This window comes from Monodelphis domestica, chromosome 3 (assembly GCF_027887165.1).
Source record: "Monodelphis domestica isolate mMonDom1 chromosome 3, mMonDom1.pri, whole genome shotgun sequence".
Taxonomy (NCBI): Eukaryota; Metazoa; Chordata; class Mammalia; order Didelphimorphia; family Didelphidae; genus Monodelphis; species Monodelphis domestica.
In genome coordinates, this window is record NC_077229.1 from 406,142,489 (window position 1) to 406,158,058 (window position 15,570).

Here is a 15,570-nt window from a genome sequence, read left to right on the forward strand (position 1 = left end):
CCTCTCCTTGCCTTCCCTTCCCTTATGCTTTACTGCCATATAATGGGGAAGTATATCTGAAAGATAAAAGTATTAGGCAAATGTAAGTTGTTAGTTGCTATTATTCAGATGACAGCAATGTCCTAGTGCTCACCCAAGATTATTGTTCCTAAGACAAAGCAGTTTTTAGAGCCTAAATAAATCTTTGATTATAAGGTAACACAATTATACTTTTACTCTTTCTCACCAGAGTTAGGCCTGGCAAATCATAAATTTTCAGAAAGAGAGGTTCCATTAGTCTTGGGTATCAAGGCTTTACCTCTATCTGTGTGTAACAAGTGGTGTGAATTAAAGGAAACAGCAAATTGCTTACCCATTCTCTAAATATTTCCCCTTATACACTGCCTAAAATTACATTGGATATTCATTCCTTCAGCTAAGCCACTAGGTCCTATTAAAATACAAATTATGCTATCAAGGAAACATATTTAGCTATTTTAGTCATTGTTAGTCATCTCTACCTCAACCATAATTAGAATATTAGGAATAACATTAATAATCTTTTTTTTCTTTTTTTAACATTATTTTATTTGGTAATTTTCATACATTATTCATTGGAAACAGATTATTTTCTTTTCCTACCCTCTTTCCCCCCCACCCCTTCCCTAGCCTACACGGGATTAGTCTGGGTATCACATGTGTCCTTGCTCTGAACCCATTTCCTTGTTGTTGGTATTTGAATTAGGGTGCTCATTTAGCTTCTCTCCTTGATCATGTTCCCTCAACCTCTGTAGTCAAGCAGTTGCTTTTCCTCAGTGTTTTTACTCCCTCAGTTTGTCCTCTGCTTGAAGATAGTTTTTTTTTTTTCTCTCCTAGATCCCTGCAGATTGTTCAGGGACATTGTAAAGCCATTACTGGAGAAGTTCATTACGTTCTCTTGTACCGCAATGTGTCAGTCTCTGTGTACAATGTTCTCCTGGTTCTGCTACTCTCACTCTGCATCACTTCCTGGAGGTTGTTCCAGTCTCCATGGAATTCCTCCATTTTATTATTCCTTTTAGCACAATAGTATTCCATCACCAACATATACCACAATTTGTTCAGCCATTCCCCAATTGAGGGGCATCCCCTCATTTTCCAATTTTTGGCTACCACAAAGAGTGCAGCTATGAATATTCTTGTACAAGTCTTTTTCCTTATTGTCTCTTTGGGGTACAAACCCAGCAGTGCTATGGCTGGATCAAAGGGCAGACAGTCTTTTATCACCCTTTGTGAATAGTTCCAAATTGCCCTCCAGAATGGCTGGATCAATTCACAACTCCACCAGCAATGGATTAGTGTCCCTACTTTGCCACATCCCCTCCAGCATTCATTACTTTCCATAGCTGTCATGTTAGCCAATATACTAAGTGTGACGTGATACCTCAGAGTTGTTTTGATTTGCATCTCTCTGATTATAAAAGATGTAGAGAACTTTTTCATGTGCTTATTAATAGTTTTGATTTCTTTGGCTGGCTGAGAACTGCCTGTTCATGTCCCTTGACCATTTATCAATTGGAGAGTGGCTTGATTTTTTGTACAATTGATTTAGCTCTTTGTAAATTTGAGTAATTAAACCTTTGTTAGAGGTTTTTATGAAGATTACTTCCCAATTTGTTGCTTCCCTTCTGATTTTAGTTACATTGGTTTTGTTTGTACAAAAATTTTTTTAATTTGATGTATTCCAAATTATTTATTTTACATTTTGTGACTCTTTCTAAGTCTTGCTTGGTTTTAAAATCTTTCCCTTCGCAAAGGTCTGACATGTATACTATTCTGTGTTCACCTAATTTTCTTATAGTTTCCTTCTTTATGTTCAAGTCAATTACCCATTTTGAAATTATCTTGGTGTAGGGTGTGAGCTGTTGATCTAAACCTAATCTTTACCACACTGTCCTCCAATTTTCCTAGAAGTTTTTATGAAATAATGTATTTTTATCCCAAAAGCTGGGTTCTCTGGGTTTGTCATATATTGTCCTGCTGATGTCACTTACCCCGAGTCTATTCCACTAATCCTCCTTTCTGTCTCTTAGCCAGTACCAAATTGTTTTGATGACCGCTGCTTTGTAATATAGTCTGAGATTTGGGACTGCAAGGCCACTTTCCTTTGTATTTTTTTCATTGTTTCCCTGGATATCCTTGATCCTTTGTTCTTCCAAATGAACTTTGTTATGGTTTTTTCTAAATCAGTAAAAAAAAAATTTGTAAGTTCAATGTGTATGGCACTAAATAGATAAATGAGTTTGGGTAGGATGGTCATTTTTATTATATTGGCTCATTCTATCCATGAGCAGTTAATGTTTTTCCAATTGTTCAAGTCTAGTTTTAGTTGTGTGGAAAGTGTTTTGTAGTTGAGTTCATATAGTTTCTGTGTTTGTCTCAGGAGATAGATTCCTAAGTATTTTATTTTGTCTAAGGTGATTTTGAATAGGATTTCTCTTTCTAGTTCTTGCTGCTGAGCTGTGTTGGAATTATATAGAAATGCTGATGACTTATGTGGGTTTATTTTGTATCCTGCAACTTTGCTAAAGTTGTTGATTATTTTGATTAGCTTTTTGGTTGAATCTCTAGGATTCTTTAAGTAGACCATCATGTCACCCGCAAAAAGTGATAACTTGGTCTCCTCCTTGCCTATTTTGATGCCTTCAATTTCTTTTTCTTCTCTAATCACTACTGCTAGTGTTTCTAGTACAATGTCAAATAATAGAAGTGATAATGGGCATCTTTGTTTCACTCCTGATCTTATTGGGAATGCATCTAGTTTATCCCCATTGCAGATGATATTAGTTGATGGTTTTAGATATATACTGTTTATTATTTTTAGGAACAACCCTTCTATTCCTATGCTTTCTAGTGTTTTTAAAAGGAATGGGTGTTGTATTTTATCAAAGGCTTTTTCTGCATCTATTGAAATAATCATGTGACTTTTGTTGGTTTTCTTGTTGATGTGGTCAATTATGTGGATGGTTTTCCTAATATTGAACCAGCCCTGCATCCCTGATGTAATTATTATTATTATTATATTTTATATTTTTATTATAATTTTATTTTATATTATTATTATAATTATTATAATTATATCCCTGAGATACTTGATCATGGTGAATGACTCTTCTGATCACTTGCTAGAGTCTTTTTGCTAGTATCCCATTTAAGATTTTTGCATCTATATTCATTAGGGAGATTGGACTATAATTTTCTTTCTCTGTTTTTGGGCTGCCTGGCTTTGGGATCAGAACCATATTTGTGTCATAAAAGGAATTTGGAAGAACTCCCTCTTTGCTTATTATGTCAAATAGTTTGTATAGTATTAGGGATAGCTGTTCTTTGAATGTTTGATAGAATTCACTGGTGAATCCATTAGGCCCTGGGGATTTTTTTCTTAGGGAGTTCTTTGATGGCCTGTTGGATTTCTGTTTCTGATATGGGATTATTTAAGAAATCTATTTCTTCTTCTGTTAGTCTAGGCAATTTATATTTTTTTTGTAAATATGCATCCATATCACCTAGGTTGGTATATTTATTGCCATATAGTTGGGCAAAGTAGTTTTTAATGATTGCTTTAATTTCCTCTTCATTGGAGGTTAGGTCCCCCTTTTCATTCTTAATGCTGTTAATTTGCCTTTCTTCTTTCCTTTTTTTAATTAGATTGACCAGTACTTTGTCTATTTTGTCTGTTTTTTCAAAGTACAAGCTTCTAGTCTTGTTTATTAGTGTAATAGTTCTATCACTTTTGATTTTATTAATTTCTCCCTTAATTTTTAGGATTTCTAGATTGTTTTTCTTCTGGGGGCTTTTAATTTGTTCATTTTCAAGTTTCTTGATATGCATTTCCAATTCATTGATCTCTGCCCTCCCTAATTTGTTAATATATGCACTTAGGGATATGAATTTTCCTCTAAGTACTGCCTTGGCTGCATCCCATAAGATTTGAAAGGATATCTCACCATTGTCATTTTCCTCAACAAAATTATTAATTGTTTCTATGATTTCTTCTCTAACTAACCAATTTTGGAGTATCATATTATTTAATTTCCAATTAATTTCTGATTTGGCTCTCCATGTATCTGTACTGATCAATATTTTTATTGCTTTATGATCTGAAAAGGTTGCATTTATTATTTCTGCTTTTCTGTATTTGAGTGCCATGTTTCTGTGACCTAGTGTATGATCTATTTTTGTGAATGTGCCATGTGGTGCTAAGAAGAAGGTGTATTCCTTTTTGTCCCTATTTATTTTTCTCCATATGTCTATAAACTCTAATTTATCTAAAATTTCATTCACCTCTTTTACCTCTTTCTTATTTATTTTTTGGTTTGATTTATCTAAATTTGATAATGGTTGGTTCAAGTCTCCCACTAATATGGTTTTACTGTCTATTTCCTCCTTCAATTCTCCTAGTTTCTCCATTAGAAATTTGGATGTTATTCCATTTGGTGCATACATGTTGATTAGTGATATTTCCTCATTGTCTATATTCCCTTTTAACAGAATATATTTACCTTCCCTAACCCTTTTGATCAAGTCTATTTGTGCTTTGGCTTTGTCAGATATCATGATTACAATTTCTGCCTTCTTTCTATCAGCTGAGGCCCAAAAGGTCTTAGTCCATCCTTTAATTCTAACCTTGTGAGTATCAACCCGCCTCATATGTGTTTCTTGAAGACAACATATGGTAGGGTTTTGGGTTCTAATCCAATCTGCTATTTGTCTATGTTTTATGGGTGAGTTCATCCCATTCACATTCAAAGTTATGATTGTCACTTGTGGATTCCCTAGCATTTTTGTGTCTTCCCCTAGTTCTGACCTTTTTTCCCTAGCTATATCCTTTTGAACCAGTGATTTACTTTAGGTCAGTCCCCCTAGTCCCCTCCCTTGGTATGTTCTAGCCCCTCCCTTTTTATGCTCCCTTCCCCTCCCCTCTCTCCTTTGCTCCCTTTTTATACTCCCTCCCCCCTCTCCCTCCTTGATTTCCCTTTCTTTCTTACCCTGTTGGATAAGATAGAATTCAGGATCCCATTTGATCTAGATGTTCTTCCCTCTCAGTGTTGATTTCACTGAGAGTAAGGTTTAAGTTATACCACTTAACGCTCTCTTCTTCTCCTTCTCATATGAGAGTTCTTCCCCTCCCCTTCCCATGTGTATCTTTGTATGGGAAAGATTATTCTATTTAGTCCCCCCCCATTTCTTGAAGTAAGTCTTAGTATTGCTGATGCTCCCCCCACTCCCTTTTCCTTTCTTTGCTCCCCCTTTCACCAAATCTTCCTAATGCACCAATCTTTCCCTATGCATGATTCTTCTAACTACTCTTATGGTGCATACAATTTTTGATAGTTACACAATACATTTTCCCTACATATTAATATATATAATTTGATGTAAATGTAGTCCTTATAGAAGAGAGTTTGACTTAAAGAAAAAGATAAGATTTATCTCCTTTTCCCTTTCTTTCATATTCACCTTTGCATGTTTCTCTTGCTTTCTGTGCTTGGATATCAAATTTTGCACTAAGTTCTGGTCTTTTCTTAGCAAATGCTTGGAAATCTTCTATTTTGTTGAATGCCCATACATTCCCCTGGAAGTATATAGTCAGTTTTGCTGGATAGTTGATTCTTGGTTGGAGACCCAGCTCTCTTGCCTTTCTAAATATCGTGTTCCATGCTTTGCGGTCTCTTAGTGTGTTAGCCACTAAGTCATGTGTGATCCTTATGGGAGCCCCCCTATATCTGAAGCTCCTCTTCTTGGCTTCTTGTAGGATTTTCTCCTTTTCTCGGAAGCTCTTGAATTTGGTGATTACATTCCTGGGGGTTGTCTTTTGGGGATTTAGTATAGAGGGTGTTCTATGAACCATTTCTATTTTTATTTTGCCCCGTTGCTCCAGAACATGTGGGCAATTTCTTCTATAATCTCCTGTAGTATAGCATCGAGGTTTTTGTTTATCTCTGGTTTTTTGGGCAGACCAATAATTCTCATGTTGTCTCTTTTTCCTCTGTTTTCCAAGTCTGTGACCTTTTCAGTGAGATAGTTTGTGTTTTCTTCTAATTCATTAATTTTTTGACTTTGCTTTATTAATTCTTGCTGTTTTGCATACTCACTGCCTTCCAGTTGCTTAATTCTGGTTGTTAGGGACTGGTTTTGCTTTTCAGCTTTGTCTCCTTTCTATTACCTGCTTCCAGCTCTTTCTCCAATTGTGAAGTCTTGTCTATCAGACTGCTGATCTCTTTCTCCCATTTTTCTTTCCAGAAGGTTTCCATGTTTTGAGTAAGCTCCAATTTGAGTTCTTCCAGAGCTTGTGGATAATTTCCATTTTGTGAGGCATGTTTTGATTTTGTTTGGGTTTCATCCTCTTTCTCTTCTTTTCCTTGGGTACTCCTGCCATAAAAGTTTTCAATAGTCACCTTTTTACCTTTCTTCCTGGGGGCTTGATTTTGGGCCATCTGACCCATCCCTTTGGTGGTTTTATTCCCCTTTCCTTTTTGTTCTGGGGTTTGGCTTATATGGGTGGGTTTTCTGTGAATTTAGGTTGCCTCAGACTAGTTCTTTCCAGCCTCTGAGGTTTCTTAGAGCGCAGGCCCCTGTGCTCAGTGCGGCTGCCCCATTGCTTAGTGCAGCCTCTTAGCGTTGCCCCCCTTTGCTCAGCATAGGATTTTCACGTGAAACCGCCCTGATAGGTCGTTTCCTTCCAGTCTTTAGATCCCAAGGACCCTGGTGTGCCCCCCCACAGACAGAGACACTCTTCACTCACTCGCTGTCCCAGTGAGCCCTCTGGTACCTTACTCTGGTTTGGTGGGGGGGCGGGGTTGGAGGGAAGGAGCGGCTCAGTTCACGTTTTTGTGCAAGCTTTTCCTCCTCCTTATAGTGTGGAAATGTTCAAGCTCCAAGTACCTTCGTTTCTGTGAGGTACTGGAGAGTCCCTCTGTTCTTCCAAAGGTGATTTTTATGCTCTTTTGAGGTATTCTATTTCCTTTGGTGCTGGGGAGAGGAAGCGATTATCGTCTAGATTGCAGCCATGTTAACCCAGAAGTCTATTTTAATTTATTATCTCATTTGACTTTCACAACTACCCTATGTTATAAGTTCTTTAAATTATCTCCAGTGTATTAATTAAAAAAGAAACCAAGTCCAAGAGACATTCATGGCTTTCCTGGAGTCCCATATTGGTAGATACCTAAGATAGGGATTTGAACTCAGGTCTTCCTCACTATTCAGGGTGCTAGGTACCTGGCATTTCATGAAGTCATTGAGTTACAAAGTAAATGAATTAACAAACAAATGAGAAAACCTGATTTTCCTTGGTTCCTTCTACTGTTGTAGTGAAAAAGAACATTTGTTCCAGAGTCTGAATGTCTTGTTTCTGATCTTGACTTTGACACAAGAGCAATGCAATGGTCCATGATACAAAAAGTAGATACTTGACTAGTCCACAATGTTGTTTTGGTTGAAAAAGACTGACAGCTAGATATCATGTGGTGGGGGTGGGACACAAGAGGGTTAAGATTTTATAATGAGTTGCGGAATAGAAATATATCTGAATCCTGGAGGGACTGCCCAGGAAGACAGCACTTGTTGGTTTAATTTAGTGGGGATCTCTCAACAACCTCATGTTGGTATGAGGACCCAGGGAACTGTGGGGAGAAATACAATACACAGAGATATGAAGAGGCTCTAAAAGATAAAAGAGTGAGCCTGGGGAGGGGGAATAAAAAATGAAACACCTACTTCCCAATGAACAAAATTCCACCCTATTAAGAAAGAGTGAGAAAATTGCAGTTTCCTTTTCCTCTCTTGGGTGCCCACCAATTGTCTCCTTATCCAATTGTGACTCTACTGGTGAGTAAGACATATTGATCTGTACACACACATCCACATCCACATCCACACACATATACATGTGAGTGTACAGGCACACTCAAAAACAAACAAATGGGACAATAACAGGATAGTATTGGTTATAAAGTCTGACATATTACCTGAAAAATAGTAAACATTCTTTGAGCCTTTCATGAATGAATGAATGAAGAAAATTTTTTCTGAGTCTCAAGAATTACATGTAACACAAAAATATAGAAAAGGTGAAAGGAAGCTATTCTAAAAGTGGTCTGAGCCATTGGAAGATTCCAGTTTCAGGGATAGCACTAGACCTTTTATTTTTCATATGTTCTTTTCGCTCTTCAGCAAACTGACTACTTAGAGCAAAACAAGATTCTTTTTGGTTTAAAACTAAACTGACTGGTGATTTATTTATAAATATATGGAATTGGGGCATGGCTAAAGTGGCTCAGTGGATTGAGAGCCAGGCCCATAGATGAGAGGTCCTGGGTTTAAATCTGTCATCAGATACTTCCTAGTTGTGTGACCCTGGGCAAATCACCTAACTCCCATTGCCTAGCCCTTACCATCTTCTGCCTTTGAACTGATTTTTAGTATTGATCCTAAGACTCAAGGTAAGGGTTTAAAAAAACAAAGAAAAAATACATGGAATTTACCAACTTTGAAATCTTGGAAAAAGAAATATTAGTTTCAGAGACCATAGAGACATTCATGATTTCTTTTTTTGACCTACTTCTTCTTGGTAGGGAAGATTTAAGTATTAGGGTCTCAGAAAAAAAAGGACTAAGAAGAAAAACCCTACTCTCACTTTTCCAGCTCAACACCATTCCTCTTTCTAATGGGACCTTCCAAATCTTTTTAGGTATGGTGGCTTTGAAGAATACATAAAAGACATTTATCATTGTCAGCAGCAGCAGCAGCAACAGCAGCAGCACTAATTATCTCATATGTTCATTGTTTGGGGAAAGGGTTAGGAATTCATCTATATAAGTAATCCTCAGGATACAAACTCTCCCCCTTAATACATCAGCAATATAGTTCTAATTTTACGGCTTTTGAACATGACTTGGGGACATGAACATTTAAGTGACTTGCCCAAGAGCTACTAAATACATAATATGTTTCAGAGATGGGAAGTCCTGAATTTAGGACTTGAACTCCTGCCTTACTGACTCTGAGGCTGATTCTGTGTCCACAATGACACCTTATATATGAAGAGACTGAGGTTTATGATTAAGCTCATATGCTAGAAAGTGATTTAAAAATAGACCTTTAAGTCCAGCTATTATTGCCAGAAGTGAACAATCATCATTTCCAATGCAATCACCATCACTCTAAACCTAAGAATTAACCTTAATTTGAATTTTAGTTACACAAACACTTAATGAATGTCTATTTTACACTCTACATGTATTCACTAAGAATTTCAATGCAATTGGTTTAATTATGGAGAATTCTGTTTCCTGATCAGTATTAGTACATGAGGGCAAAGGGTTAATTAGGGTCCATTTGTGAAGCAGCAAATGTTAGTGCCTGGTTTCAAATCAGAGTCAAATTTAGACGACTTCAGCCAATTGTCTAACCACAAGTGAAGAGCAGGGTTACACAGCAGGATCTTCAAGGCAGTGTGGAAAGGGGATAAAGGGGGAAGGAATGATAGTTATAAACTTGCCTTCTTTACAGAACAGCCTCCAATCCATGCAGATTATTATTAATGATGATGATTTCAGTTTACACCACAATGCTGAATTGTAATTATATCCCCTGGTATGAATTGCTTACTCACTACTTCCCCCAATTAGTTGAAGCTTTGTTTCCTACATATTTTTGTTGTTGCTTCAGTATTTTGTATAAATAGCTTGCTAGTGTAAAGAACTGTTCTTCAGCATTTCTGATAGATTCTCCCCACCTTCTCTTATAAATTGCTCAATAAAATTTGGGAACATAAAAGGGCACCAGAGGTGATTAAATATTTGTGTTGTTGGGCTTTTTTAAAAACTATATCTGATTGCTTACTGGTTGCATTGAGAAAAATGCCTTTGTGTTAGCTCAACAACTAATGTGTTTGCTTGAGCAATGGGAAGGCCAGGTGAGCTCTTCCACAAAGAGTTTTATATCAGAAGGATAGAAATAAATGAATGGCAGCATGGAGTCCTAGAAAGGAACCTGCATTTAGAATTCAGAAGGCCTGGGAGCCCAGCTTATCTCTGACTTTGTCTAGTTGTGTACAAAATTCCAATACTTAGTATTATTTTGCATTTAGATTTTTGTGAGCTGTGTGTGGGACAAGCTATCTCATTTCTTTGAGTTTCAGCTTCCTCATTTACAAAATGGAGAAAAGAACATGTGTATAACCTACTTCACAGAGTTCTTTTTTTTCTTTTTTTGAGTCGATACTAGGAATCATTTCAAAGGTAGAAGAATGGTAAAGTCTAGATAATGGGGGTTAAGAGACTTTCCCAGTTTCACAAAGCTAGGAAGTGTCTGAGTCCAGAATTGAACACAGGATCTCCTGTCTCCAATCCTGATTCTCTATCCACTGAGCTACCTAGCTGCACACCCCCTCACTCAACTGCCAAATACACACAGGGTTCTTTTGAGGAATGATTTTGCAAGTAGTTAAGCATTTTATAAATTTGAACTGTATTTAAAATTAGAGTGGAGGGGGAATTAATTTGGATCTCTTCATTTTAGGAACCCATTTTCCACATTGTGTGAGACATACCTCTGTCCCTAAAACCTACCCCAAACTGTAGAGAATCTGTTCTTTTTACTCCCCATCATTCTGGTCATGGAGAATTTGGGTTCCCTGAGGAAGGTTACTATAAAGCCAGAAGCCTTTGAAACAACCAGAGATCCATATTCATGACCACATCCTGTCCATCATTCAGCAAGTCTTCCATATTTAGTCCTACACAAACACATCATGGAAGGAAGAGAAGATGTATAACAACACCTAGTCTCTGCCATTTCATTCTAGTCAGGAAGAAGAAACCAATTTAGCTCAAGTGCCATTTCCTCTATGAACTGTCTGCTGATTCATTTAGAAACAACTCCCCTGCCTCGAAAAGAATATGCTTTGGTCTTCTTTAAATACACATAGTATATATGATTTTGTAATAGCTATTTCTATTTACTTTGCATCCATCTAGTTTGATCATAAATTCCAATAAAGCCAGGGTTTGGGATTTTATTTAAACTTATTTCTTTCCTAGGACCTAGCCCAATGAACTGTTGGCAGTAGGTGCTTAATGTCTGCTGATGTTGAAACTATTAAATGCAAAAAAATAAAGCTGAGTCCTAAATGGTAGTTTTACAACTGTAAATATGGGAGTTCAGAGGAGAAGAATGTCATCATTATGACCACAATGATCACAGAGGGTTACAGGAAAAGGATTCTGAAGCACAGGTAGTGTTTGATTAGGAAGTGTGGGGCAGAAATAGAACACTCTCTGAGAAGGGGAGTAGAAAGTTCTGGCTGGGGATGAGGAACATAATGACTTAAACCTTTGGTTCCTGTCCCTCTGCTAGGTAGTAAATAGTTAAATTTGGCAGCTAAGTGGCACAGTAGATAGAGCATCAGAGCCTGAAGAAGTCCTGAGTTTCAGTCTGATCTCAAATACTTACAGACCACATGACTCTGTTTGCCTCAGTTTCCTCATCTGGAAAAGGAAATGGAAAAAACACAATCTTTGCCAAGAAAACCTCAAAATAGAGTCCTAAAGAGAGAGACACACACCTGGAAAAAAAGACTAAACAACCAAAAATAGTTAAATAGCTAGTAAAATAAAATTAATCACTATTTCTTACCTTCTCTTTTAACACCAAAACATGCTTTATCTCTACTCACACCACAACTTGATTTCAGGCTCTCATCAACCCCTAACTTGGATTATTACCATAGGCTCTTCCCTCTCTGTTACATCATCCAACCAAAGGCCAAAATGATATCCTAAAACCAATGTCAGAAAATGCCATTCCTGATTCAAATAGTTTCACTGGATTACTTTTGCCTTAAAGGAAAATTACATATATATGTATATATTCATATGCATTTATTATTTTAAAAAGTTTCATGATTTGGCTCAAACCTTCCTTTCCAAGCTTTTTATAAATTACTCCCCTCTCTACACTTTGGAGTCTAACCAGTCAAATTGCCTTCCTCTTACTCTTCCTCAAACTTGACCTTTGTCTTAATAATCTTAATTAAAATTAAGATTTTATTAAAATAAAATCTTTAATTAACAATCTTAATTAAAATTTGGGGAAACTTAGGCAGGTAGAAATTAGTTTCTCTCTGCAAGGACTATTATTTTTATGAGGTTTATTAAAGGTCAAGGGTTAAAGAAAATATAAGCAAGAGAAGCCCCTGCTAGGTGGGCCATGAGGCCCACCCAAATTTCACTCAAGTCATGAGATGTGTCTTTTTGCCAGCAGAGGCAGGAAGAGAAGAGTGCTAATAGCCTTTACAGCCAGGTTAAATACCCCATCTCTCTCTTGGCCCAGGCTTTTACAGGTTACAAGGAATTCTGGGAAGTGAGCAAGGACTCTTGGGGATTGAAGTCCTGGATTTAAGTCTCCATTTTTTACACCTTCTTTCCCATCTCCATTCCTGTGCATCATCTAAACCCCATGTCTGGAATGTAATTTCCCCTCACTTTCTGAGAAACCTAGTTCACCCAAAGTGCTACCTCAGATACATATTTTCCTAGTCTTCTTTGTTGCAGTTTTCACTTTCTAAGATCTCCTCTATACATGCTATTGTTTTCTTGTTTTCAGTTATATCTGACTCTTCATGACTGTAAGGGTTAAAAATTAAAGGTTGCGCTAAAAATGTGGTCCCCAAAAATATCTTACTCAAGTTAGGATGACTTTTTATGGTAGTTTATTTACAAAAGGAGAAAGAGTGAAAGTAAGGAAATGAAAGAGAAAATAGATAATTACTCTGAATCCAGTCTCAAACCAGGCAGGGCTTCAGAGGCCCCAGCGAAGAGGGGCCCAGAGGTAAATTAAACAAAGGTTTTAGCCACAGAGGCCTCCTCCAAGATGAGGGGTCTCTCCAGAGGCTAGTACCTCCAGAAAAGCCTGGAAAAGGAGTCAGCCTTTTCACTCACCCACGTGGTAGTTCAAAGGGAGAGTTTCAAGAACAATCTCACCAAATTTCAGTCTTGGATCCATGAAGCAGATTCTTCACCAGCCTCCAACTCCAACTCCAACTCCAAACTCCAAAGAAATGTCTTCACAGGAAGTTGCCACTGCTTTTAAAGACGCTTCTTTGTGTCACTTCTTGTGCATTCCTTACACTTTATGTGGACCAATTATAGCTTTAGCTTTGCTTAAACCCTGGATAGTCAGTGGGTTTCTGATTCGTCACCCACTATAGCACATGTGGGTCACAGACCTCCCCATACTTAAGGATAAGTGGGGTGTACATGCTTATCATGATTAAATCTAAAAGTAGGTGAGAGGAGAGTTAATTCCATCTTCCCATGACCCCTTTAGGGTTTTTTGTTTTTTTTTTTTTGGCAGCTACTGGAGTGGTTTTCTATTTTCTTCTTGAGTTCCTTTTATAGATGATGAAACAGAGGCAAATAGGGAAAAATGACTTGTTCAGGGTCACACAACTAGTAAGCATCTGAGAAAAGATTTGAACTCAGTTCTTTCTGACTCCAGGCCTGGTTTCTATACACTGTGACCCCCTAGGTACCCTGATTTATATTTAAATTGTGTATATTTTGTACTGTTTTATATAGGTTTATTTAATGGTAACAGGACAATATAGATTGAGGTCCAGAAAAATCTCTTCAGTAATTCCTATAGTAATACTACACCTACTTTTTAAATTGTTCTTTTCTGGTGTTTCTGATAATTCAAAAGGAGTTATAAACTCAGCTTATGATTAAATGGTCAGGCTAGCTGGCAAAAAGAAAAAAAAAACTCAGCTGAGCCCTGACCCCCGATCTATGAGACTATAAAAGAGGGCACAGCAGTAAGGGTGCATCAGAATTGGTTCCTCGGATCTCAGATGAGGTCCCCATGATCAAAAGATGCACAGAGCAGGAGAATAGGATGTCCTATCCTTGCAAAGACCCTAGCAGTGTAATGGTGAGGTGCAGGGTTATTACTAAGTTTGTATGATTCCTATCCAAAAACAAAATGGAAACAGGATCCTTTTGGACTCTTCGGATCATTAAACTCCTGCCCCAATATAGAATTCTGGAGAAAAATCTCTAAAATAAAGCTTAGGAATAGTCACTATCTAGAACATCCTTCAGTCATTAAAAAGTTTTTTCTTCTTTTTTCCAGAAGGTTATCTAATGAAAAAACATCAGATATTCATTGTCTATTTATTTCCTCCACTGCAATAGAAATAATTAAAAGACTTAAAAAATACTGAAAGCAGCAAACGATAAACCTACAATTCCTATTATGTATTTCTGGAAGACTGACACATAAAATATTAAAATATGAACCACATAGTAATGTAGTTCAAATCAAATGATTATATTGATATTTGATATCCTTCTATTAAAAATAAAACAAAACAAAAACTTAATTTAATATATCCAGGATCAAATAGAAAATCTTTTGGCATTCAAAGTTCTTCATAACCTTACCCTTTCCTACCTTTCTAGTCTTACATCTTAGACCTTTCCATGTATTGTATAATCCACTGACACTGTCCTCTTTGCTCTTTCTCACATATGATACTCCATCTGTTCATTTTTACTGGGTATCTCCCAATTCAGGGAACACTGCTTTTTCATCTTAATCTATTTGCTTTCCTGGCTTCATTTAAGTCTCAATCAAAGTTTCACCTTCTAAAAGAAGCTGTATACCCAATCCTCCTTAATCCTAGTGTTTTGCCCCTGAGACTACCCCAAATTTATTCTGTAGATGATTATTTTGTACCTAATTGTATGCATGGTATCTCCCCCATTAGAATATAAGGTTGATTGGTTGGTTTTTTAACAGGGACTGTTTTCACTTCCTTTCCTTATGTTCTCAGTACTGTATCTGGACCATAGTAGATGCACTTGATAATGCTAGTTGACTGATTATTATTGTGAGAATTCTTTGGTCTTATGATGTGAGTAGTCCCTCCAGCACTAGAAATTTCACCTCCTCCATGCCTTCTCATGCTTTGTAAATTTGTCTGTGTCTTCACATAAATTTGGCAAAAAACATATATCCAATACACTGGAGGTCTTCCTCTAAGTGTTTAAGTTTCATGACTACTAGGACAATATTGATCTGTTTACATCTTTTCCATTGTTCTTTCTCTGTGAACATACCATATTTTCCAATCATGCATTCCCTGGGCAATACCTTTGATCCTTTTTTTTTACATGCAGGTTATTTATTACAACCTAGTCATTTTTACTATGTTCATCTCCATTTTTCTTTGCATGACACACTGCTTAAATTTGAAATTTATCCTTTGAATCCATATAGAATTTTTAAGAGAATAATGGTTTTAGAATAGAATGGTTGTGTGTGTGCACATGCATGTGTGGGTGTGTGCATGGGCACATGTCTGAGTCATTAAAAGTGAAACACAACTGCAATCCAGGACACTCTCCAATTCAACTTCTGGGTATAGTACCTTTTTGAAATAAATGTGTGGCTGGACCAATGCAATGAGCTATTGTTATAACCTAGGCAATAGGAATTTTTCTTACACTTAGATTTTCCAGAAGAGTTTCCTTTTACTTGCTATAG